The following is a 10104-nucleotide window of genomic DNA, read 5'->3' as shown; positions in this document are numbered from 1 at the left end:
CTGAATATGGAGCAGAAGCTCTGGAGCTGGGTCCTCCTCCAAGGGAAGGTGCCAACAACTGTGCTGCCGTCCCTGGGGAGGAGACAACTGCTGGTTCTGCAGCACAGATTCAGCTATTGGATCAAACTGACGTGCAGAAACAGTGTTGCGGGGGACCCTGGCAGGAACACAAAGGCAGCAGGAAGGTGTCAGTTCTTTCTTCCATGGCCCATTCAATATGATGTTAGATATATATATTTTTTTATATATGGCTTTTATTGTGCTGAGAAATATCCCTTCTATGCCAATTTTGCTGAGACTCTTAATCATGAAGGGATGTTGTGTTTTATCAATGCCTTTTCTGAATCAGTTGATATGACCATATGGTTTTTTTCTTTCCTTCTGTTAATGTGATGTATTACATGTATAGTTTTGCATACGTTGAACCACTCTTGCATCTCTGAGATAAAGCCTACCTGGTCATGGTGTATAATCTTTTAATATGCTGTTGGATATGACTTGCTAGTGCATGTCGAGAATTTTTGGATGTTTTTTCATCAGGGATATTGTTCTGTAGATTTCTTTTTTCCTTATGTCTTGTCTGTTTTGTGAATGAGGGTGATGGAAGCTTTATAGAATAAATTTGGGAGGGTTCCTTCCTTTTGAATCTTCAGAAATAGCTTGAGGATGGGACTAGCGGGAAGTGTAATGGTTATGTCACTGGACTCCCACGTCATAGACCATGGTTTGAGTCCTGAACCTGGAGGCTTAAAACTCACATCGGGTGCATGTGTGAGCATGCCCAAAATCCTGAGAGGAGAATGGAGGAGAGGGAATTCCAACATGTCCATCCCCCATCCCCTGGGGTGTGGTGTGATTTCTTACTTTCTGTCTCTCTGGTGAGCATATGTGTCCTATAGCAAAAATCTCTCTCAAAAAAAAAAAAGAAAAGAAAAGAAAAGAAAAGAAAAAGAAACACTTTGAGGAGAATTAAGGTTAGTTCTTTTAACAGTTTTCTAGAACAAGTAGAGTGGTAGTTGGGACACCGGAATCCTATGTGGCTGACCGTGATTCAAGTCCTGGACTTGGCAGCTTTCTGTTTCTCTCTCTATTGAAGGCATATGCTTTTTTGCAAGTTAAATAATAATAATAAGTAAAATAAATAATTTTTTACAAAGTTTTGTAGAATTCTAAAGTGAAGTCATTGGGACCTGGGCTCTTCTTTATTGGGAAACTGTTACTAATTCCATCTCATTGCTTGTTATTGGTCTATTCAGGCTTTCTGTTTCTTCCTGGCTCAATCTTGGTAGATTATGTGTCCAGAAATTTGTCCATCCCATATAGGTTTCCTTGTTTTTCTTTTTCTTTTTTTTTTTTTTTTGCATATAGTCTCTCATAGTATTCTCTCATGATACTTGGTATTTCTGTTATGTCTATTGTAATATTGCCTGTTTCATTGCCAATTTTATGTATCTCATTCTTCTCTCTCTTTCTGATTAGTCTAGCTAATGATGTGTCAATTCTGGTTCTCAAAGAACCAGCTTTTGGTTTCACTTATTTTCTGTATATTTTTTTTCTCTATTGTATTTATTTATGCTCTAATTTTTATTATTTCTTTTCTCCTGGTGCTTTTGGGGTTCTTTTGTTGTTGTTTTTCCAGATCCCTGAGATGTGTTTTTAGGTTGTCTGTTTGCTACTTTTTTTTTTCTTGTGAGCATTAATTGCTATTAACTTTTCTCTTATGACTGCTTTTCCTGTGTCCCATAAATTATGGAAATATCCGCTAGATGTCGGTCAGGTCCATTTGGATTATGGTATCATTTAAATCCTGTATCTCCTTATTTTTTGTCTAGATGACCTATCCAGAGGAGGGAGTGGAGTGAGTGTTGAGATCCCCAATGATTACTGTGTTGCAATCTATCTCTCTCTTTAGATCTAACAGTCTTTCTTTTACATATTTGGTGGTACAATGTTGGTTATCTAGAGATTTGTAAGTGTTATGATATCTTCATGGATTTGCCTGTTTAGCACTATCTAGCATCTTTCTTTGTCTCTTCTTACAGTCTTATAGTCTGTTTTGTCTGATATTCTCATGATACTGGTATCAGACTAAAGACTCTAACCTATTTTTTGGTTTCTGTTTGCATGGAATATTTTTTTCCAACTCTTCACTTTCAGTCTATATTTGTCTTTATCCATGAAGTGACTTTCTTGTAGGCAGCAGGTACAGGGCTCCTGTTTTTTTTTTTTTCATCCATTCAGTCAATCTGGGTCTTTTGATGGGCAAATTTAATTCATTAACATTCAGCATTATTATTGATATTTGTGGATTTATCTCTGTCATTTTTTAGCCATGTTCTTGGTTATTTCCTGTTCTCTTATTTCTAATTGTCTCTCTTAGTTTTCCTGATATAGTACTCCTTTCAGTATTTCTTGAGGAGCTGGCCTAGCTTTTGTAAATTCTTTCAGTTTTGTTTATCTGAGAATGTTTTTATTTCTTCTTCCCATTTGAAGGATAAACTTGCCAGATATAGTGTTCCTGGTGGATACTGTTTTTCTCTTAGCATTTTGAATATGTCTTCCCAGTCTTTCCTTGCCTACATCATTTCAGTTGAGAGATCTGATGTTAGCCTTTGTATGTAACTTAATACTTCTCTCTTGCCATTTTTAGAATCTTATCTTTGTCTTTGATTTTTACCAATCTCATTATGATATGCCATGGAAAGTATCTTCTTATGTTGATTTATTTGGTGTTCTTTGTGCTTCCTTGATTTGTATATATTTATGTCTCTCTAGATTTGGAAAGTTTTCAGATAATATTTAATCAAAAAAAGGTTTTCTATGTGTTTATCAGTTTCACTGCTTTCTGGAATTCCCATTATATGGATATTTGGGTATTTCATGCTGTCTAGTATTTCCTGTAATTTATCCTTACCTTTTTTTTCCATTCTTTTTTTGTGGTTTGGATTAAGTCAGAGGCTTTATCTTTCAGAGCAGAAATTCTTTCTTCTTCTCCAATTCTTGTTAAATAATCCAATGTTAATGGATTCTTCCTCTGGTCCAATCTGCTATTGATGCTTTCAAGGGAGATTTTTATTTCTTGCATTGTGTTCTTCATCTCCAGAAGTTCTCTTTGACTCTTTTTTCAAGGTGTCTATCCTTTCATTGAATTCCTCCTTCAGGTCATAGAACGATTTTCTATCTCTAGAAGTTGGCCATTCATTTTCTCTTGCGTCTCATTAAGTTTTGTTACAATGAATTTTCTAAATTCTATTTCTGTCATTTTGTGTGTGTGTGTTTTCCCATTGTTGGTGAGGAGTTGCTATGCTCTTTTGAGGGAGATAAAGTTTCTGTTGTTGTATTTTCTAGGAATCTGGTGAAGCATTTGATTTTCCCTACTTATTTGGGGCAGGTTTCTGGGGCTATATGATTGTTAATTTCTCTGTGTAACTACTTGAGCTCCACACCAGTTTCTCGTTTCCAATATTTTCTAATTCTAACATGGCTGAATGCCAATTTGAAGAGGCCAAACTTAAGGTGTTAGGTAAGATCATGCATCACTTGGGATGCATAGGCTTGATGATCTTGCTCCTCTCTGGCTCTGAGACCCACAGAGTACCTGCCAAGTGGTGGAAGACCCAGCCCAACAGCCCTGATGCCTTACTATCCCTGGGAGCTGCACAGGTCCTTGCCGGAGTATGTGGGAGGGATTCCATGACCCTGGTCCTTCTTTGTCTCTGGGACCCACGACAAAATCTTTTTCTTTGCTCATCTATATGAATAAATTCCTCATTAATTTAATTTTTTTATGTGATTACAATAATTTAGTCATGTCTTTAGGCTCAATTAATTTTAGTTTTCTTGCTATTTTCACCATATATGCAGTTATTTCCTCTGCTGAAATATTAAACACCATGAAGTCATCCATAAGGGTTGGAATCAACTTCTTCTAAACATCTGTTAATGTTGATATTTTGACCTCCTTCTCTGAATTATGGATTTTCTTGAGAACATCTAGAATGGTGAATTTTTTCCAGACAGTTTTCAATTATTTTGCTCAGATCCACTATTTATGGCAACTGTAGTCTTCTGAAATGCATTTTATTTCATTTATTTTTTTCTTTAAGAGGTTTTTGTCTTAGGGCATATGCATTCACTGGAGAAAGAGACACAGTGAGAAATTACTCCTCAGGGAGGGATGGCCACACCATAATCCCTTCTTCTCCATTCTTCTGGAATCTTGAGCATGTACACATGTCTGATGTGATTTTCAAGCAACCAGATCCAGGACTTGGACCATGGTCGGCCATGTGGGAGTCCAACAACGTATCTGCTATGCCATCTACTGGTCTCTGAAATGCATTTCTTTATCAGTAAGATCAAAAAGTCAAAATGACTCCTTGATCTATGGGCTGCAGAATGGATGTTGTTTTATCAGGTTTGAAAACAACATTAATCTTGTATGTCTTCATCAGAACTTTTGGGTGACCAGACATTGTCAGTGAACAGTACTGTTTTGAAAGGAATTTTGAACAGAAGTTCTTATCAGTGGGCTTAAAATACTTAATAAATCATATCATGAATGGATGTATTACTATCCAGGCATCATTCCACTTGTAGGGCTTAGGCAGAGTAGATGTAACATAGTTCTTAAGGAGTTTCAGAATAGTAAATGAGCACTGGCTTCAACTTAAAGTCACCTGTGATGGCAGGTTTGATGGACCTCCAGGTTGAGGAGTAGGTGAAGTCTTTCCTGAAGAACATGGAGGTGGCGTACAACTACCAGGGCTACCACAAGAAGGACCTAGGTGGTTGCTATCAGCTGGTAGACTATTTGGAAGGGATTCAGATGAATTTTGATGAGGCTACCATGGTGTTGAACTGTAACCGTGAAGAGGACAAGCACAATGATAGCTGCTACAAGCTAGGGGCCTATTATATAACTGGAAAGGTGTTCTTCCCACGACCTGAAAGCTGCCTCCAGCTACTTTCTGATAGCTTGCAAGAAACCCAGAAAGATGTCTGTCAAAGCTTGTCACAACATTGGTCTCTCTGCACATGATGGACAGGTCAGTAAGGATAGCCAGCCTGACCTGGGGAAGGTCAGAGACTACTACACAAGGGCTTGTGACAGTAACTATGCCTCTAGCTGCTTCAACTTCAGTGTCATGTCCCTGCAGGGCATCCCTGCTATTTCTAAGGACATGAGCCTGACTAGTAAACATTCCATCAAAACTTGTGACATGTGTGGGCCTGCACCAATGCCAGCCACATGTACAAACTGGGCGATGGTGTCAGTAAGCATGAAGCTGAGGCTGAAGTGCTAATAAGTAGGACCTTAAGAACAGCAGAAGGGTCCAGCCCTTGACTCTTGTCCACCTTCCCTCCTTGATGCTGGGACCTGTTTCCCAGTCCTTGAAGGTAAACCTGCTGGAACAGGACAATTTTAGATTTGGTATTAGTAGTTCTGGCTATATAGATCCTTTGTTCCAGAGTGTTACCTTCTGGGATCTACCCCACAATGCTTATTTCAGTCAATTCCTTTATGTGTGTTTGTTCTGTGAAGACATCCACATATAAGGGTCTTATTTTTCAAACTTTTGCAACCCTGTAAAAAATAGGAGCAAACTAGAGAGCTGTAGAGATTGGGGAAGTCAGACAAACAGCAAGAAATTAGAAAAATTAGCAGCCATAGTACTTGAGGGAAATATCCATGACCACCATCATCATTATTTTAGTTGAGTGGGCTTGAAAATCAGAAATCATTTTGATATACATAAAAAAATCTTATGGATCAAAGAAGAGTTAATAGTCATGACTGCCACCTTCTGACTTATGTAATCATTGGAGTAGGCTTTCTATTTTGCATTTAGAGTCGGATTTTTCAATCAGGAGGTACATGCAGCTTATAGGTTAGAGGTAGTTTTGCTTTAAAGCTTCTAAAGAAAGTGAAACATAACCCTGTTCTCCTCTAGAAGAGACTCTCACGATTAAAAATTAGTATCCTCAGTGCATTCACCCATTTTTAGGGAGTAGATCATTCCATGGCAGCTTCTGTTAAGAATTTGTAAAGACTTTGTGATGCGTTTTTTTTTCACTTTTTGAAAAATTAGTTAATTAATTAATGTATTTGTTTACAGTCATTCACTGTACATCAATACAGTATACAAAATGAGATTTTTCCATCCAGTATACATTGTATATTGGCTCAATCAAGGACATTACCATACATGTTATCATCAACAAATAATTATCTATTTCTTGTTTCTTATATATTTTGCTTTTTTTTTCCTCCCTTGATTCCCTATCTCTTACTCTCCGCTAACATCTCCCCTTCTCCCACACTGTATTTGCTATATACAAATGCCATTTTTTTCCCACATTTTATTGGTTCACTAAAGATCTTAATTAATTTATAGACTTCCAATATCAAGCTTAGCTGATATATACATATTTAAGAACACATGTCTGATTTTAGGCATAAACCTCAGTGAGGAAAGTGAATATACTATAAAGTACCACCTCGCTGCTCTATAGCTTACTACAGTCATTAAATAGGTATTAGTAGGTATTTTTAATGCATTTTTAATTTTAAAAAAGTTTTAGTTTTGATAGATCAAAATAAAAAAATGTTAAGAGAAATTTTCTTAAAATGGAAAAAGGTTAGGATTCAGTTCAAATAGTAGGTAGATGAACCTATCAACAGTTCAAGAGAAGACAAAAATCCTTAAATATGGAAATAAGAGCTTCTAAGGAAATCAATAAAGCTTTAGTCCAAAGTCAAGAAATTATATTTCACTATTTCAGACTCACGAAATTAATCTCTCTTCTGTTGCATTTGCATTGTTACTGTGGTCTGATCTTCCATTTTAACTCTGGAAGTTAACATTCAACTCTGGACTTGTCCCTACCATTAGAGTGAACATTTTTTTGGTTATTTCTTGTACTCTTATTTCTGTGTGTCCAACTTTAGTTTGTCCTGATATAGCACTCCTTTCAGCACTTTTCGGAGAGCTGGTATGGTGCTGGTAAATTCTTTCAGGTTTTGTCTATCTAAAAATGTTTTTGTCTTTTTTTCCCATAGGAAAGATAATCTTGCTGGGTATAGTATTCTTGGTTGAAATTGTTTTTCACTTAACACTTTGAATATATTTTTCCCATTCTTTCCTTACTCACAAGACTTTGTGGTGCATTCTGTCCTCTTAAACTGAACCTTTTTAACTGTGCCCATGAATAAACTATTTTGACTGACAACAAAACTAAACAAAATATTATCAACTATATTCCCTCCTAACAAGAGAGCCAGACTGTCCTTTGAAGCTCTGAAAGAAGGATTCACTTCTCTTTAGCTATGAAAGTCCTAGATAGCATCTTATAATAGAAGGCTGTTTCATCTACATTGAGAATTCATTGTTTGGTGTAGCCGCCTTCATCAATTATGTTAGCTAGATCTTCTGGTTAACTTGCTGCAGCTTCTATGGCAGCACTTGCTGCTTCATTTTGCACTTATGTATTATAAGATGGCTTCTTTCCTTAAACTTTTTGAACCAATCTCTGCTAGTTTCTGTCTCTTTTTTCTGTACCTTCCTCACTTCTCTCAGCCTTCATAGAATTGAAGAGTTAGGGCCTTGCTCTGGATTAGGCTTTGGCTTAGAGGAATGGTGTGACTGGTTTGATTTTCTATCCAGACCACTAAAGCTTTATATCAGCAGTAAGGCTGTTTTGATCTCCTACCGTTCATGTGTTCACTGAAATAGCACTTTTCATTTTCTCCAGGAACTTTGTTTATTTATTTATTTGCATTCACATCTTCGGTGCAAGAGACTTAGTTTTGGCCTAGCTTTGCTTTTGCCATGCCTTCCTCATTACGCTTAATAGTTTTTAGCTTTTGATTTTAAGTGAGATGTGTGATTCTTCCTTTCATTTGAACAACGGAGCTCATTATAGTTGTTAATTTGCCTTATTTCAGTATTGTTGTGTCTCAGGAATAAGAAGACAAAAAGAGAGTGGGACAGATGGAGAAACCATTGGTTAGTAGTGGAACACCAGAACAGTATAACATTTATCTCTTAAGTTTGCTGCCTTAAATGGCTGTAGTTCATGGTGTCCCCAAACAATGACAACAGAGTAACATCAAATATCACTAACCACAGATCATCATAACAGATACACAAATAATGGCAAAGTTTGAAATATTGCAAGAATTACCGATATGTGACAGAGACACTATGAGCACATGCTGTTAGAAAAATGATGTGACTAGAATTGCTTGACATGGGTTGCCACAAACCTTCAATTTGTAAAATAAATAAATAAATAAATAAATAAATAAATAAAATCTACAAAGCACAATAAAATGAAGGCCAGTTAAACAGTATGTGCCTGTAAGTGCTTCATTAGCCTAAGAGCAAATCTGAAGGTCCCTTCCGCTTTGTAACACTGAACTTTGAGCATTCTGTTCCTGTTGTTTATCCTCTCTACCTCTACGCTTGACTCCTTAAGACTCTAGAACAAAGTTCTATATGGCCTTTGGCATTTCCAAGTTTCCCTTTTGCAATCCCTTCGTTCTTTCTGTCCAAAGAGATCTATCTCATCGTACCTGAGGGGGAAATGTGTCCCACCTCTCTTTCCAATTGTTTTACTTTCCTCTTTTCTCAGTATTTCTCTGTTGGCCCTTCTCGGTGTTTCCTGCTTCCCTGCCCCAAGAACCAACTTTCTTTGACACTACAGCCAAATCCAAATTGGTGAAAACAGGGATCTCCAAAGAACCACGAGACTTTCTCATTCAATTCCACAAATGTTAGTTATCATCGGGTGCCAGGCACCATGCTTCGTAGAAAGAGGGATTTCTCAAAATGGCCCTTCTTACTAGTTAACCAGGTGATGGAAACAGACACAGAAACCCTTCCCTACATGATGGACCATAATGAATAAGACGTGGCACAATGTAAGGAGTGGGGAGAGGGTGCTGGGTTCAAATTCAATCCTGATTCAGCTGTATGAGAAATAAAGTAATAAACACATGTGCACCTACTATGTGCTTTATGAGCACTACTGCCTTTAATCCTCAAGGAAACAGTAAGAGGGCCTACTTCAGTGGACCCCCTTCAGATGGGGAACTGAGCAGTTAAGAGCTGCTCAAGGTCGCAAAAGCTAGCAAGTGGCAGAGCTGAGGTGAAGCAGCTGCGTGACTTTCTTGTAGGCATCATTTGAAGATGAAATGAAGTAATTGCCTGGCACAGGGTAGCACCACGTGGTAACCAGCGTTATTGGTTAATCTGATTTTTTTTTTGGGGGGGGGAGAGTTTTTTTTGCTATAGGGCGCATGCGCTCGTCAGACAGACAGAGAGAGACATAGAGACAGAAAGCGAGAACTCACCCCCCAGGGGGGATGGTCATGCCGCAATCCCTTCTCCTCCATTCTCCTCTCGGGATCTTGGGCATGTACGCACACGCGCCCGGCATGAGTTTTAAGCCACCGGGTCCAGGACGCAAACCGCGGTCGACTACATGGGAGTCCAGCGACATAGCCATTACGCTAACTGCTGGTTCCCAATCTGATTGTTTTTTTAAGCTTACAAAACAAAGGAAAAGGTGTAATCACACTTGGCCTTGTATGGTGTTTTGTAACTTATGAAGATTTTTCATTTATTTTATCCCATTTGATTTTCAAACAATTCAGTGGGGAAATACTTGATTCCTGTTTTAAATGGAGGAGTTTGCTGAGCCTAAAATGGAATAGAGAGGGTTTTAAGAGACAGAAGAGGCAGCAGGATCACTGGGGGTTCAGCTTATTCAGGGAGGCCCTCAGGAAGAAGGGCGGACCTCTCTGCTGGGTGTGCTGTGATTTATGGATGAATGGGGACTGTGGGAGTTCAGTCCCACCGCTCCCTCTCCACCCACTCAGTATCCGTGCACCCTGGAGCACGCTAGCTGCCTCACTTCCCTCTCCATGTGTACCCTGGAGCATGTGATTTGAGTGGAGGTGAGACCTGGGGCAGCCTGGAAGTCAGGATGTAAATGTGTTCACCCAGCTCCTGCTGGTTCGTTCGTTCGTCCTTCCTTCCTTCCTTCCTTCCTTCCTTCCTTCCTTCCTTCCTTCCTTCCTTCCTTCTTTTCTTCTCT

The 10104-nt window shown here is 38.5% G+C and overlaps 1 protein-coding gene and 1 pseudogene across 1 annotated transcript in view; both read left to right on the top strand.

Moving 5' to 3' along the window:
• The window catches only part of FARS2 (phenylalanyl-tRNA synthetase 2, mitochondrial), a 625214-nt gene that overhangs the window by 411348 nt on the left and 203762 nt on the right, over nucleotides 1–10104 (top strand). The window lies entirely within an intron of this gene.
• LOC102501311 (cytochrome c oxidase assembly factor 7 pseudogene) overlaps nucleotides 4685–10104 on the top strand; it is a 23438-nt pseudogene continuing 18018 nt past the window's right edge.

Source organism: Tupaia chinensis, unplaced genomic scaffold (assembly GCF_000334495.1).
Source record: "Tupaia chinensis unplaced genomic scaffold, TupChi_1.0 Scaffold000048_1, whole genome shotgun sequence".
Lineage (NCBI taxonomy): Eukaryota > Metazoa > Chordata > Mammalia > Scandentia > Tupaiidae > Tupaia > Tupaia belangeri.
This window is presented reverse-complemented; position numbering and strand designations above follow the sequence as displayed.